General features: G+C 41.6%; 1 protein-coding gene across 1 annotated transcript in view; it reads left to right on the forward strand.

Moving 5' to 3' along the window:
- Positions 1-1,906: 1,906 nt before the first annotated feature.
- RNF2 (ring finger protein 2) overlaps positions 1,907-15,662 on the forward strand; it is a 38,039-nt gene continuing 24,283 nt past the window's right edge. The window contains exon 1 of the mRNA XM_061160936.1: positions 1,907-2,091. The gene's annotated coding sequence lies outside the window, so the exon portion shown is untranslated. The remainder of the gene's footprint in view (positions 2,092-15,662) is intronic.

Raw genomic sequence — 15,662 nt, forward strand, 5'->3', positions numbered from 1 at the left:
CTGGAATAAAATAAGCCTGACTCACAAGAAGCATGAACAGGCAATAAACTTTTGGTGTGCTAGGCATGAAGATTTGGGAGATGAGATGTCTGCTACTGTACCATAACATAGCCTTTCCTGATGAATGTAGTCAGGGGACATCCATAACACTCTCAGTCCAAGTTTTTGAGAAAGAGATAAAATAGATAATACCAGCTCCATTAATCTGTCAGCAGTGTCTTTCAAATTAAGGATGCTAGCCTGAGGTCTAGCTTAATTGCATTTAATCCAGATATCCCATAACTTTTCCATTTTTCTACTAATTCTCTTGTCAATCTTTTAAAAGTACTATTTTAGCTTTTATCTATAAAATTCCTTTTTTTTACAAATAGTTTTTTCTCAAAATCATAACCTCACCACATATTATTTTCATATGCATTTTCACTAGAGTAAAACGGTCTGAATTATGAACAGCATTAATGCGATGACACATGCAGTTGTGAACAAAGAAGGGAGACACTTCTGCAACTGCATTCTCTGTAAAAAGTGAACCCTTACAGGAAGGGAGAAGCAGGAGCATTCCTGGTTTTCTTTTCTTTTTGTTCCATATTGGAAAAACAGCTTAACCTTGAAGGGCTTATAGCGTCTGAGAATTGTCATTTCTTATTTAAAACCTTAGATAGTAAGGGAAAATTTTAAGTCCCTGGTTTTGCTCTTGCTGATCTTAATGGATTGTTAGGTAGGGCAAATGATGTGTTGTCTTAAATATTTTAACGCCTGTCTTCTTTCTACCTATCCAAAGCTATCCCTCACAGTCCTACTCAACTCTGAGCTCCTCAGGAAATCTCCGCTAACACACCAGCTAGAATCGAGCCTTTTCTCTCCCAAAATCTTACGTAACTTCATATCATTTATTTGGCATTGCTTGTACAGTTTAGAGAGTTCAAAAGATAGAAAGGACCTAAGAATCATTCAACACAATCCTCTCATTCTGCAAATGAGGAAAGAAAAGTCCAGGACAATTATGTCACCCAGTTAGAGGCACACTGGAGGCTATAAACCTAGTTTGCCCAATTCTCAGTGCGTTCCCTTCCTTTGTGTCCCAAATGCGTTCCGTTTACTACCTGAAAATGTTGGTTATTTTTCAAGAGAACAGATCATCTCACCAATAGTACATCTTGTGATCAGGAACTCTTTCAGTTACTTCAGCTTGTAGCTTAATGTATTCACATTTTATATACTTGGTGGTAGACTGATTGCGTTTTAGGTAACGACTACATCTATTGCATCTACCACTTATTCTCAAACTCAGAAGCTAATACTGGGAGGGGCTGAGGAAGGATTGCAACAGCCGCAAGGTAAGTAAGTAAACCGATGAGAACCAGGAGAACGCTTACAGACGTCCAAGAATATACCCTCAGCACTGAAGGTCGTTTTCCCTGGAACTGGGTCTTGCTGGTTCACTCTGCAAGGACGGAAAGTGTGTGTGAGCGTTGCCGTGGGGTGGGGGGAGGCAGAGTGCCGAAGTTCAGGTGAACTTCTAGAGGTGAAAGCCTGACGAGGACGTCTACCGGGTGGATGGGTGGCAGTCGCGGGCGAGAGCAGGAGTCTGAGCGCTAACCCCAGCAGCGGGCCAGGGAGGCGCGGTGAGGGGCGCACGCAGGGGCACGAGGGCGCAGCGGAGAGAACGCCGAGGACGAGGTGGCGCCGCCGTCAGCCGGGCGTTGCCCGGGGGCCGCGTCGCCCCGCGGAGGGCGCCGGGGGGCGGAGCCGGGCGGCCCGGGGCGGGGCGGTGGCTCGGGCCCTCCCGGCAGCACGCGGCGGCGCCCCCTCCCCTCGCGCCGCGGGCCTCCCCGCGCCGTGCACGTCCCCGTCCCGCGCCTCCGCCCCCTCGCCCGCCCGCCCGCCCGCTCGCTCCTTCCCGCCCTCCCCGCCGCGCCGGCCAAGCCGGCTTCCCCTCGGTCTCTCATGAATATTGAGCGGCCCCTGTTGTATTTCCCGAGCTCCATTGCGGAAGCCGAGGCTCGCCATATTGTGCGGCGGCGCCGGCGGCTTGTGCCCGAGTCTCGCTCCGGACGCGGCCCGCGGAGCCCCGGGTTGGGGCAGGAGCCGGTGAGGCGAGGGACGCGCGAGGAGGAGAGGGGGCGCGGGCGCGGCGGGCTCGGCCGCGCGTCAGCTCGGCGGGGCTGCGGGCCGCTGACGGCCGCGCCGGGGCTGGAGCTGAGGGGGGGCGGGTGTGTGTATCCGCGGGGGTGTGAGCGGAGATGGCGCCGCCGCCCCCGGCCGCTCTCGGGGCGGGGATGGCGGGGGAAGGCGGCTTCTCATTGTTCCCGTTTCTTCGAGGGTCTTGGCGGGGGTGGGAGTCCGGCTTGAGGAGGACCCCCCGTGGGCGAAGCTCGGGGATTCCTTCCTTCGCGCGAGCCGCTCGCGCTGCGCGGAGGCCGGGGCTGCGCTGCGGCGCCCCGTCGCCTCCCCGGGCCGGGGGGCCCCCCAGCCTCTCCGCGGCCCCTCTCCGGAGACGAACCGCGTGGAATGCAGGGTTTTCCCCCTCGGGCTTCCCCCGTCGCGGCCCGGGGGTGTGTGTGGTGTGTGTGTCCGCGCTGTGAGGGTGGGGTAGGGGCGCTTTGTGCGCCTAGCCCGCTCTGCCCCCCGGCGTGCTGGAGTCGGGGTTGGCTTGTCGAGGCGCTCCTTGGCGTCGGGGTTCCCTGTAGGCGGCGGGGAGACCCCTCCTGGTGAAAACATTCCTGGAGTGCCGCCTGCCCGCTAGGAGTATCTGTTGCTGCGCTCTCAAACCCGCGGGGGTGCCCCGGAGGAGTCGTGGGGGGAGGGGGCGTCTGGGTTTGTTCCTGATGGAAGCTTCGCATTTTTGAACCCCGTCGTGTACGCCGAGGGCTTTGGCCCCGAGTCCCGCCGGGGAGCCCTCGTCCGGGTTGTCAGGATCGTTTCCCTCCTAGGGAAGTCGTCTCCCTGCGCCCAGAGCCACTGTTAGTGAAAAAAATTGATCTAAAACTTTGAGGTTCCTTCCGGTGATTTTGGGGGGACCCGAAGACCAGTTACAGGCTTATCTCCTTGAAAGCTTTTTTGGGTTTCTGCTGCCTGACTCTCCGAAGTTTTAGAGAATGTATGCCTTTAACGTGGTTAAATGGTTTGGGAATGTCAGGTTCCTCGGAGGTGTGTAAAGATTGGTTTGCTGTGAACAGGGTAGGTTTGCATTCGGCCTTCTCGTAATATGCTTTATTTCTTTCAAAAATTAAAAATTGAGACATGATTTCAGTGTTTTAGACTGAGAATTATGTTGAAAACTAATTATGTGTGATTTGCATTGCATAATCTACTTTTGGTAGTTCCACGATGATCAGCTAGAATACTTAGTGTAATTGGCAGACTCTACTTTCCTCACTTGCAAAAGAGTGTAGTTTTTGAATATTTTAATAACTCAGGTTGGTAGTAGAACTTGTGTTTTTAAAGTGGCTGTTTCATCCTTTGATTTATCAAGAATTTAAATGGCAGCAATATGACTCTTAGTTATTCCCTTTTCCCCCTAAAATTTCTACTTGTCACCATCAACAGGTATTTAAAAAAAAATCTTATTTGTACGTTTAACGTAATTTTAAATAAAACAATGGGTATGTAAGACTTCATTTTCCAAGGCTAGCACAGCAAATATGGCCCCTTACTTTTTCTAAGGATTGGTGATATTTCTTTCAGGTACCTTTGTGGAATACACATTTGAGGTTAATTATAGTAGGTGTGAGAGTGAAATGGAGAATTTATGAAGGACAACTGCCAGAGTAGGCTAGTGGGCTTGAGTATTAGAAAAATATGCTGATGGTTCTCAAATGTGCTGCATCGAAAAATTTTAAATTAGAACCATTAACATAATGTAGACAATGCAGACATTCAACAGACTGAGAATTTTGAGCTTTTCCTCTGCCCGTGTGGAACTCTCAAGACTGCTAGCTCCCAGGTTTGTGAGGAGAGAAATACGGAGCAGATCAGCAAACGTCTTTGGAATTTCATTTGTCTGTTACTGACCTTCAGCATGTGGTGTCAGGTCTATCTCTTTAATTTGATTTATTCGTGGTTTGTGTTTGTACTATGCAGTCTTTGGAGTAAAGGTGATATATGTCTAATGAATAATATATAACCAGATGTTTCAGTGACAGTTTCATTTCTATACATTAGCACAGAAGCATAATTCCTTCCAGCGAGAGAAGTGAGCTAACATTAAAAAGCACTTTATTAAAATCATGGCTGCGTTTCTGGTATGACTTAAAGCATTCAGAATTTTGTATCCACTCGCTTGTTAAATCTGGGGAAACTAGACAATGCATTACAGTTTACAGTTTTTAAAAAAGGGAAAGCACTGTAAGATTATATAGACTGCCGGTGGACAGATCTACACTTGATTTTTAATTAGTGGTGTTTGTTGTACATGTTGTGGAAGACAGACATTGTTGTCAGACACTAGTTATTTAATTTCCTGTTTTTTTCCATCTCTGAAAGCTTACATCAATAAGTTATTATAGTAACGTATTGAATGATTATTTGCTTTGAAATGAGTAGAGCCTGATATAATTTGAGTACAGAGGTACACTAAAATTTACCCTGTCTGTTCTCTGTAGGTTGAGATATCCTGTCTGTTCCCCTGTCAGATTTTTCATTTTTTCTACCTAATGGTTCAAACAGATCCTCTGGTGTCCCTTGTTAGGCGTAGAGCTTGGTTGATTTTACATAGATACACTGACTCTGGTAACAAAACTTTTGGCAGTTACGTAGCAACTAGTGTTAGGTCCATAGGCAGGAGCTAGGTGATGAGTCCCCGATTTTATAGGTCCTAAGGGGGCGGGTGGCCCACTCTCCATTTTTATGCTGTGTGGAGGAATTCTGGTGGAGAGTTCAAGTTTAAATTTTTTTTCACTTCTCTTTTGTCTTATGGTTATTAGGCAGCCGAAGTGGACTAATATATCTGGGCCTAGTGATACTTTTTTTGGATGCTCAGGGGCTATGTAAATACATTACCAAGAATTCTGAGAAAGATTCTTATGCTTGAATTTGCCTTTTCTCTACTATCTGCCATTTTGTCGTAATTTAAAAAATTCAGTTTATTAAGTACAATAATGAAAAGTTATCTTTGAAATTAACCTCAGATTAAATTGTCTAGTGAGGACATCTTATTAAATGAAGTAACAAACCATATAAAACTATCAAAGCATTTTGGTCATTTGTTTTCAACAGTTGTATTGATTTGGGGCTCTCCTGCAGGAGGTATTTCTTTCTGTGTCTGCTGTAAGCGTGGAGTTGTATTTTATGAAGTTTGCTTCTAAAGTCATTATAAATCACATATAATAAAAAATTATGCTTGAAATCTCTCAGGATGGGAAGAACATACCAGTAAGTTCAGTTCAGCTTTAGTGTTAGAACAGATTGCTGTTTCTTTTGTTGAACACTAGATGAAGTAGTCAGCCTGCACTATGGGCCATGTTGAACACAGCAAAAAAAAAAACAGAAAACTTAAATTTAAGAATCACATTCAGCATGTCGTCATGCTCATACTAGGAGAGGCTTGTGGGAACTGAGACCACTGAGGAGTCGCAGATCAGCTGTACTCTCATTTTTTTCCAGGATGCTTGTGCTCTACTGAGAGAACAGTAGTTTAAATTGCAAAAGTTAAGTTGATATTTGTGTTGCAACGTAACACACAAATTTAAAGGGTTTGGCATTATTCTTTCTAAAATATATTTTATATGTAGGAATAATTTCAAAATTCCTTTACTTTCCCCTTTAATAAGCAGCAAGATCTCTCAGAGGAGAACAGTTAGAAGAACAGGGTATTAGTGTCCAATAGATAAAATAAAAAGTTCAATAGGAGTTTGAACAGAAGGCATTTAATACAGGGAGGTGGTTAGATGAATATAAAAGCAGAAAGAGAACATTATAATAATCAGTCAGAGAGCTCAGAGAAGAGGTTCTGTTGGCCTAGTTCTGAACTTTTGAGGTCAGCCTTGTTGAGCTGCTGATTAGGCTAGTTCTGGGGACTACCGAAAGAAGCTGGAGGTTGGAACCAACTGTTGCTGCCAGTGACTAGAAGGAGGTCCCCTTAGCCCTTTTACTGCTTTCTTACCTCCATTGGCAAAGCCTAACATGGACCTCCCCTGGCAGAAGAGTTGGTGAAATACAGTTGCATAGTCTCAGCCCAGCACCACAGAGCAGTCTAGAGTGGTGATTTTGGAGTTGAGAGACAAGGAGTAAATGACCTGGACAAGTAATATAGATTAAAATAATTTAGATAGGGAATCCTGTCCTTACCTCGCCTATTTAAAAAACATTTATTGATTATCTTCTGTGTGCCAGATCCTCTGCTAGGGATTAGGAATATAAAAGTGAGTTGAATAAGGTCTCTGTCCTTGAGGAATTTACAGTCTAACCGGACATGACAAACTACTGTACAGAGTGTTAAATGCAATAATACATAAATGATGTGCTTTGGGAATCCGAAGGACAAGCAACCTACTTTCCTCTTTTCCCAGCTAAACCTAATGACCACTGCTTTTGTTTGGTGTCTTGATCAAACCCAAGTTCATTCTGTTTGATGTCCTATGAAAGCAAATTCTCTGAGACGCCTTAATTTTATCATGCAGTTATTGTCTTTAGTTAAGTATTTCTCTTTGCTTTATTTTTTTAGATTATAAAGACCGTCATTTTCTCTGCACTTATAGCCTAGCTTAGTCCTTCACACCTAGAAGATATTTGAGAAATAGTTATTTTTGCAGTGGATAATGGGGATTAGAGTATTGCTCATCACCTTTGTAGGCATTGTTTCCTCCTTCCAAGGTCGTGAGCAAATAGTTTGGCTATAGTGTTATTATTTTATAGGTGTGAGAATTGAAAGCTTAAAATAATTGGTTCATATAAGCTGTGTACTACCAGTAACTGAACTAGAAATAGGACTTTGGATTTTTGATGTGTTATATTCCAGAGCCAGCCATTTTGGTAGGGATTTCGTTTGATGGCTATTAAATAAAATCCTCTTCTACTTCTCTTACTATTTTATGGCCTAATATATGTTCTAAAATTTCCATTATTTCGGGATGGAGGGAGGAAGAAAAGACAAGCCCCTCATTTTATTTCCTAAAAGTAAAAGCATCGTGCAGTTCCTTTTTACATTATTCTTTTTAGTTGTCCACTGTTTCCTTTTTTCTACTCCCTGTGTTGATTATACTGCCTCTGCTAGCTGTTGTAAAACGTGCAGATCTGCATATTTCATTTTGACTTGTTTTTAGAAGTATTCTACTTGTTTCCCCCACCATACGCAGACTATGTTGATTTAACTTAAAACCAACTGATTTTTCACTTATAAAAAGATGTATGCCTCTATGCCAGTAATTGCATTAAACCCTCACTATTTATACTATTTACTATATAGAGTCTAATTCAGCCTGGGACCGCTGTCTTGGAAGCCAGCCAAATGTTTTATGGAAGGCTTTCCTGTATTACAGAGGGGTAGTGTTGTGCATGGAAGAAGGCGCTTCAGAATTGAAAGCAGGAGACTTGGTTTCTAGGCCTGGTTCCACTACTAGCAAGCTTCTTGGCCTGTCTATTTCCTTTTCTATAAAAAAAAAATAATAAAAAAGCTGCAACCCCATTGAACTTGGAGGTTATTTGTAAAGATATAAGAGGTAATGTAGGTAAAAAGGGGTAAACAGCAAAGAGCGTCGTAAATATAAGAGGATATATATGTAAAGAAAGAGAGATTGATCTGTGGCATGGATCTTGAAAGAGAGAGAGAGTGATCTGTGACATGGATCTTGGAAATAGTTGTGTGTCTACTTTCAAGTTTTTGAGTCTCCATGTTTATTTTTATTTATTTTTTTATTTTTTGAGTCTCCATATTTAAAAGAACGTTGTTAGAGTGAAAATATGGGGTGTAGGAGGAGTTGTGGATGTCCTGTAACGTTACTTCCCCCAAGTCTGGTCAATTGTGTGGTATTCTCAATCTCCTCAAGTAGCTGTCTGTCAAGGTCGATGTGCTCCATTAATTTCTTTTCACCAGGACTAAGTGTCTTATGAGACGATACCTGAAATTTCTACACCTAGGACCAAAACTACCACTTCACAGATTGTTTAAATGACAGCGGCCTGAGGGAATAGAAGAAATAGATGCTATTACTATTTTTACTGGAAACCACCTATTTTTGTTTTATTTATGTTGTTTTATAATATCACTTAGAGAAAAATCTCTGTACTTTTAAAAATACATTTAGCAGGATTAGAAATTATATCTGTTGTTTAGTTTTAATGAACTTATCCTCTTATCCTTGATCTTCAAAGTTTTAATTGACATTTGTGAAGAAAACATGCCTTGGTGAATTAGTGGAAAGTTTTTTGTTTTTTTTTTTTTTAATAGCTTTTTTATTTTTTGTGAGGTACTGTCCTCTAGGAATATTTCCTCTTCTAAATTGTAAAGTAATGGTAACATGTTGAAGATTCTAGGATATTGATAGTTGAGTATTGTCTATTAAGACTAGATTTCTCCGTTACTAGTGATGCTTTTGAACTGTGGTGTTGGAGAAGACTCTTGAGAGTCCCTTGGACTGCAAGGAGATCCAACCAGTCCATCCTAAAGGAGATCAGTCCTGGGTGTTCATTGGAGGGACTGATGCTGAAGCTGAAACTCCAGTACTTTGGCCACCTCATGCGAAGAGTTGACTCATTGGAAAAGACCCTGATGCTGGGAGGGATTGGGGGCAGGAGGAGAAGGGGACGACATAGGATGAGATGGCTGGGTGGCATCACCGACTTGATGGGCATGAGTTTGAGTAAACTCCGGGAGTTGGTGATGGACAGGGAGGCCTGGCGTGCTGCGATTCATGGGGTTGCAAAGAGTCGGACACGACTGAGCGACTGAACTAACTGACTGACTGAATGTTGTAATCGATTATGTTTGTCTTCAGATGAGGGTCTCATTTACTAATTTGAGTTAACCAGTCATAATTTATCATGGTTTAAAAAATAGTGAAGTCGCTCATTCGTGTCTGACTTTCTGCGATCCCATGGACTGTAGTCCAGCAGGCCCCTCTGTCCATGGGATTTTTCAGGCAAGAGTACTGGAGTGGGTTGCCATTTCCTTCTCCAGGTGATCTTCCTAACCCAGGGATTGAACCTGGGTCGCCTGCATTGCAAGCAGACGCTTTACCATCTGAGACACCATGGAAACCATAGTTTAGTCTCCTGAAATATTTTTTCCCCAGAAGTCTCTATAACTTTTGAAAAACTGTTACAGTTTTGTATAATTTAAGTAACATGATTATTAATATCAATTAATTTTATTTTGAAACCTTTGAAGTTTCGCAGAGTTCATAAGCTGTCATTCACTTCTTAAATGGATTGTTTTTAGTTTTAATTCCAATGTGCAATATGTTGCTCAGTCCTTTTAAAAGTAATTAAGAGCTAAGAATGGGGAAAAATCGATGTTATTAAGTTGTCTTTTTAACCAGTATAATAATTTTCATTTGTCAGTTTATTTAAAAAATTTTTTAATATTGGAAAATTTAAGAACTGGAAAAATCATGTTTTCAGTATTCAAGTTTAATTGCTGTTAAATTTCGATGTATTTCCCTTTGGAAATAAATTTTATCTTTGGGCTTTTCAAAACATAGTTTTAACTGTTGTTTTTTATATAAGTCTTAAATTTATGTGTATTTTAAAGTCTAACTTTAGATATAACTAACATTTTCTAATCCATAATCAACTTGGTAACATTTTTGATGATTGATATTTCAAGTGGATGTACCATGGTGTATTTATCCATTTCCTTGTGGTTGGATTCTAAGGTTCCTTTTAGCTTTGTACTGGTGTTGATGGTAGGGAAGTAAATGGAAGTATTTAACAAGTGGCACGTGTTGTCTCCATAGTTTATCTTTGTAAGAACAAACCTGTCTTTTTAAAAAAAAAAAATTGTAGTTGATTAAGGGCTTTCCTGGTAGTGCAGTGGTAAAGAATTTGCCTGCCAGTGCAGGAGACCCAGGAGACACAGGTTTGATCCCTGGGTCAGGAAGATCCCCTGGAGTAGGAAATTCGAACCCACTCCAGCATACTTGCTTGAAAAATCCCATGGACAGAGGAGCCTGGCCGCTGTAGTCCATGGGTCTGCAAAACAGCGGACACGACTGAGCGACTGCGGACAGCACCCAGCAGCGCGTGGTTAACTCACAGTGTCGTGTTGTCTTCTGCTGCACAGCGCGGCGTTTCAGTCATGTGCATGCACACATTCGTTACCATGCGGCTTGTCACGGGATAGTGAATAGAGTTCCCTGTGCTATGCAGTAGGACCTCCTTGTTTATCCGTGCTGTGTATACTAGTTTGCACGTGCTAATCCCAAGTTCCTAGTTGTCCCCTCCCTTATACCCCTCCCCCTTGGCAACCACAGGTCTCTTCGTCACATCTGTTTCTGTATTATCGATAGGTGCATTTGTGTCATATTGCAGATTACAGATATAAGGGATATTATATGGATCCGTCCTTCTCTTTCTGACTTGACTTCACTTAGTACGAGTCTCTGGGTCTGTCTGTTGCTGCACGTGGCGTTACTGAAGTCCTTTCTGGGGTTGAGTCGTATTCACCTGTATACATGAGCGTGTCTTCTTTATCCGTCCATCTGTCAGAGACACTTAGTTTGCTTCTGTGTCTTGGCTGTTGTAAGCAATGCTGCTGTGAATTTAGGGGTGCATGTATCTTTTCAAATTATAGTTTTGTCTGGATATGTGCCCAGGACTGGGATTGCTGGATCATATGGCAACTCAATTTTAAGTCTTTTGAGGAACTGCCGTACTGTTCTCCATAATGGCTGCACCAGCTTGCATTCTCACCAAGAGTGTAGGAACGTTCCCTTTGCTCTACATTCTCTTCAACATTTGTTGTTTACTTTGATCATGGCCATTCTGGCTGGAGTAAGACAGTGCCTTACATAGTTTTGATTTGCGTTTCTTCTAATAATTAGTGATGTTGAATATCTTTTTATATGGTTGTTGGCCATCTGTATGTCTTCTTTGGAGAAATGTCTATTTCAGTGATTTGCCTATTTTTCAATTGGATTGTTTGGGTTTTGGTTTTTTGTTGTTGCTGTTGAGCTGGACGAGCTATTTGTATGTTTTGGTAAGTAATCCCTTGTCAGTCGCATCATTTGGAAATGCTTTCTGCCATTCCATAGATTGTCTTTTCATTTTGTTTGTGGCTTCTTTTGTGGTGCAGTGTAAGTTTGACTGGGTCCTGGATGTCTGTTTTTGCTTAGAATAAATGCATCATTGTTGGCAACGGCTTATTGTGTAGTACAGCTGAAGAAAGCTGAGAGAAAGAGAAGGTAACCTGTTTCTTTGTTTCAGATTTGGAACTCTTAGACAGTGTGGGGCAAGTGTTCTTGGCCTCCAGTCCAGATATCTCTTAAGGATCCATGAATACTCTGAGATTTCGTATGTGTGTTCTTTTGTATTTTTTATCTTTGTATTTTCTCCCCCAAGATAAGAATTCCTAGCTTTCATCAGATTCTCAAGGGGCATGTAGACTCAGAAAAATTAAGCAAGGGCCATGGACTTACAGGATTATGTTTAAAAAGTAGAGGTAGAGGGAAAGCTATTTTTAAAAAGTGCCCCAAAACAGTGTTGTATCAAATTAATGTTAGTTTTGCTTTCCACTTATTGTTTAATATAGAATAAATTTTCCTTAGGAGACAATGTGTTTTGCTGCTTTAGCTACTTAAGTTATTCTTTATTATAGTATTCTTATGATTTTCTCTTCTTAATATTGGTTATTTGAAGAACCCACATAAAGATTTTTGAAGGCTAATTGCTAATAAGTAGCTTTACCCTAGTAGACATATATGTATCTATACTTTTATACATTTTTAATATATACACATTTTAATATATTTTTAATTGCTAATAAGGAACTCTGCCCTAATGGACATTGAAAATAAGTATGTATTTCCTAAAACATGCTCATTTTATAGATAAAGAGATTAAAAGCTGTATATTGACTTGCTCAAAGTCATGTTGATTTCTAGTATATTTGAGCTATGCCAAATTTTTGCTGCTTTCATGAATCTAGAGATTATGCTAATCTTTAGATGTATTAGAGCTGTAACACAAAAGTTTCTGGTTTCTTTTTTCTTCTAAGACTCCAGCCTTTGAAACTGCAGGCTCTGCTTTTTACCAGTTTTAAACTTTTTTTTTGATACAAGTTGCAGAAACCAGGAGATAAGGGCAGAAGAGAAATCAGTTTACATTTTGAAATTGAATCAGGAACCCACAATAAGAATTGAGGTTTCCTAAATCCCAGTCTGGCTGCTACTGTTTTCCATAGTAGTTGCTTTTCTGCAGGAGAAGATCTACCCTGTGTGCCAAAGTGACACCAGAAACACATTCTTTACTCCTCTGATCTATTGTTTTAAAACTGTTCAAACCTGTGCCTGTTGTATTTTGGTCATAATAGTAGTAGGAGTTGGAAAATGGAGGGAAACCCTCTCCACAGGCTCCTGACAACTCCATGCTGCCTTCTACAATGTTAACTTTTACATAGCTGTAATTATAGCACAGGTCTTCCCTGATGGCGCAGTAGTAAAGAACCTGCCTGCCAATACCGGAGATGCAGGAGACCTGGGTTCCATCCTTGGATTGGGAAGGTCCCCTGGAGAAGGAAATGGCAACCTACTCCAGTATTGTTGCCTGGAAAATTCCATGGACAGAGAAGCCTGGCAGGCTACAGTCTGTGGGGTTGCAGAAAAGTCCGACAGTACTGATTGACCAAACAACAACAAATTGTAGCACAACTACAAGTTAGTGGTCTCTTTTATCTCTTTGCCTTATAAGTATTACTAATCATTGCATATAGTATGACTAATTGTTATTTTTAATGATTGAAGAAATTTCCCATTGTTGATGATGCAGCAGATGTGTCTGTGCTGATGGCATTTTTACTGTTGTAGTAGGAATAATAATTGGTGTGGTAGTTAAGGGCATGGCCTTCTTTGTCCAGCAGACCTGAGTTTTGAGTCTTTACTCTGACACTGCGAACTTTAAGCTAGTTGCTTGCTTGTTTATTTAGTTATTTGTATTTCAGCTTGATTTATTAAATGAGGGCAGTTAATAGTACATGTTTCATCGGGTTGTTAGGATTAAGAAAGATTTCATATAAAGTGATAAATGTTACGTGTTATTATTAATAGTGTTATTTCCTAGGACTGGGATTACTGGGTGAATGTTTTGTATCTCTGGAAATGAATTGCCTAGCTGTTTTCTGAAAGGGTTATTCCAGTTGCTGTTGGGAGAATGTGGAGGCATCGGCCTTCAGCTTTCTCTCTTATTTTTCCCAATGTGATTTTTTATTTTCTGTGTCAGTCCCTTTCTACAGCTTATTTTTTCAATGAAGTATGCCCTTGTGAGAAATGTAGACCCTGTTGGTCTATTTTCTGTGATGTAGGGACTATTGCTCTTATCTCGTGTGTTTTCACTTGCTGAAGTGTGTTCAGCAGCATCTCTGCTCCTTCTGGCAGGAATCTGCACTTGATGGGCATTTCTCCTCCCAAGAAAGGGAGGTGTACCACTTTTCAAAAGTTGTTAAACATCTCTTCTGGCATGTGGGGTTTTGGACCAAAAGTCATTAGTTGTTAGAAGTCTCTTTTTAGCTTTGGCATTATTGATAAACATATGTAAATTGTAAATGTTCAAGCTTTGCTTTATGCTTTCCTTGTGTTCACATCTCCTTCTCAAGAGATAGAAATACTGATCTGTTTCTGCCATTAAATCTGCAGATTTTTATTGGGAGGCAACCATGTATGCTGATGACATAGAGCAATAGTCCACAGTCAGTAGTAAGCTCTTTACACACGTCAATAATGTTGCCCTGTTTACAGTTTCCTGGAATCTAGGTAGGGATGTGAAATGAAGTTGGTAGCTCCTCTTGCTCAATTTAAGAACTCAGAATTTTTCTACTCTGCTAAGGAAATTAACAGTGTACGTTTTGTCTCTTGATCTTGAAGCATGGGGAGGATGAAAATTAATCCTTCTCTAAGAATGTGGTTAGTTTGTGGTAGAGTTGGTGCATGTTCGGGGCTGAGAACATAGATTGTGCCCAAGTTTGAGAGCTTAGTAAATCAGTAGTTTGGCAGTAGTTCACTAGATTCAAAAAATTGGATGAAGCAGCTGACTGGGAACCCCTTAGGCAAGCAGAGGTTGATATAATTTTAGAAGGGTTACAAAATCTAGACCGGCAGATGAGAACCAGGAGCTGAAGTGCAGGTGCAGGCAATGTCTTGTCAGAGGGCCAGACAACTAAGAATTCAGGAAATCAACAAAAGTGGAAGGTTCTGACCAAATGGAGCAAGGAAGAAAAAAAATAATACAAGGGAAAAGGCAAAGAAACCCCTCCAGATGTACAGCTTCTGGCACAAGGATACCAGTTCGGAGAAAAATCTGTAGCTCATTGTTGAAAATATGTGTGCAAGCCTGCCATTTGGATGTGGAGAAGTATACATGAGGAAGTCCAGAAAGCCTTGTATGGGACCTGGAATGCTAGATCTGTGTGAACTTTAATACACAATACACCTCTTTTTGATCAGCTTTGAAAAAGAAGATTGGAGGAAATGACTGATGTTGGTTGGTGAAGTTTTCAAGTTGAAAGAAGTTGCTGGAAGTAGAATACCTTCTTAGCCCAAGAGGACGGACTTGGTTGCTCAGTCGAGTCTGACTCTTTGCGACCCTTTGGACTGTAGCCTGCCAAGCTTCTCTGTCCATGGGATTTCCTAGGCGAGAACACTGGATGGGTTGCCATTTCCTCCTCCAGGGGATCTTCCCGACTCAGAGATCGAACCTGCGTCTCCTGTGTCTCCTGCATAGGCAGGCAGATTCTTTACTGCTGAGCCATTGGGGAAGCGACACTGAGGAAAGCCTTTTGATCTATGAAATATTAGAGCTAAGGGGGCTCTTGGCATTACTTAATATAAATTCTTAAATTTACAAGTAAGGAAATTGGATCCTCAGTTAAAATGACTAGCCTTAGTTTACCCCAAAATTGAAAGCAGACCTTCTTTACTGTTTATGTATATTTGTAGAAAATTTGTGGCTACTCTGGTTTCAGTAACCAATCTTCCTATTATGAAATTGTCTCCACCTAGTGGCAACAAGTATATTGCAAGAATGAGTCCAACCACAGGACAACCGCTGGGGGCCTGGGCTTGTGAGGGAGTCAGCCTGGTGACAGTTGTGTTGCTTTGGAGAGGGGAAGGGGAGAGACGCAACCGTTACTCTGAAGTGAAAGCTTCTGACACTTTTTACATTGTCAGCAGTAAATATAATGCCTGACTCAGGTATAAAGAGTTTACAGATTCCCATAAGGTTATGGAAAATGAAAGTAATGTTGACTATGTAAAAAGTGTGTTAAGCTTTTACTTCAGAGTTTTTCATGTACAACCACATACATATTACATAAGGATATATGTTGTGTGTGTGTATACACACACACACACACACACACACACACACATATATTTTTCCCTTTTCCTATCTTTGTTGTAAGTTAAAAGCATGATAACTTCCATCAATGGAGAAGAGATGAACTAAACAGTAAATGATATTGGGACAGTTAGGGGTGGGTGGAGGGGAAAAGGTCCCAACCTTTGTAAAATGTGAAA

The sequence above is a fragment of the Dama dama genome, chromosome 14 (assembly GCF_033118175.1).
Source record: "Dama dama isolate Ldn47 chromosome 14, ASM3311817v1, whole genome shotgun sequence".
In the NCBI taxonomy this organism is placed as follows: domain Eukaryota; kingdom Metazoa; phylum Chordata; class Mammalia; order Artiodactyla; family Cervidae; genus Dama; species Dama dama.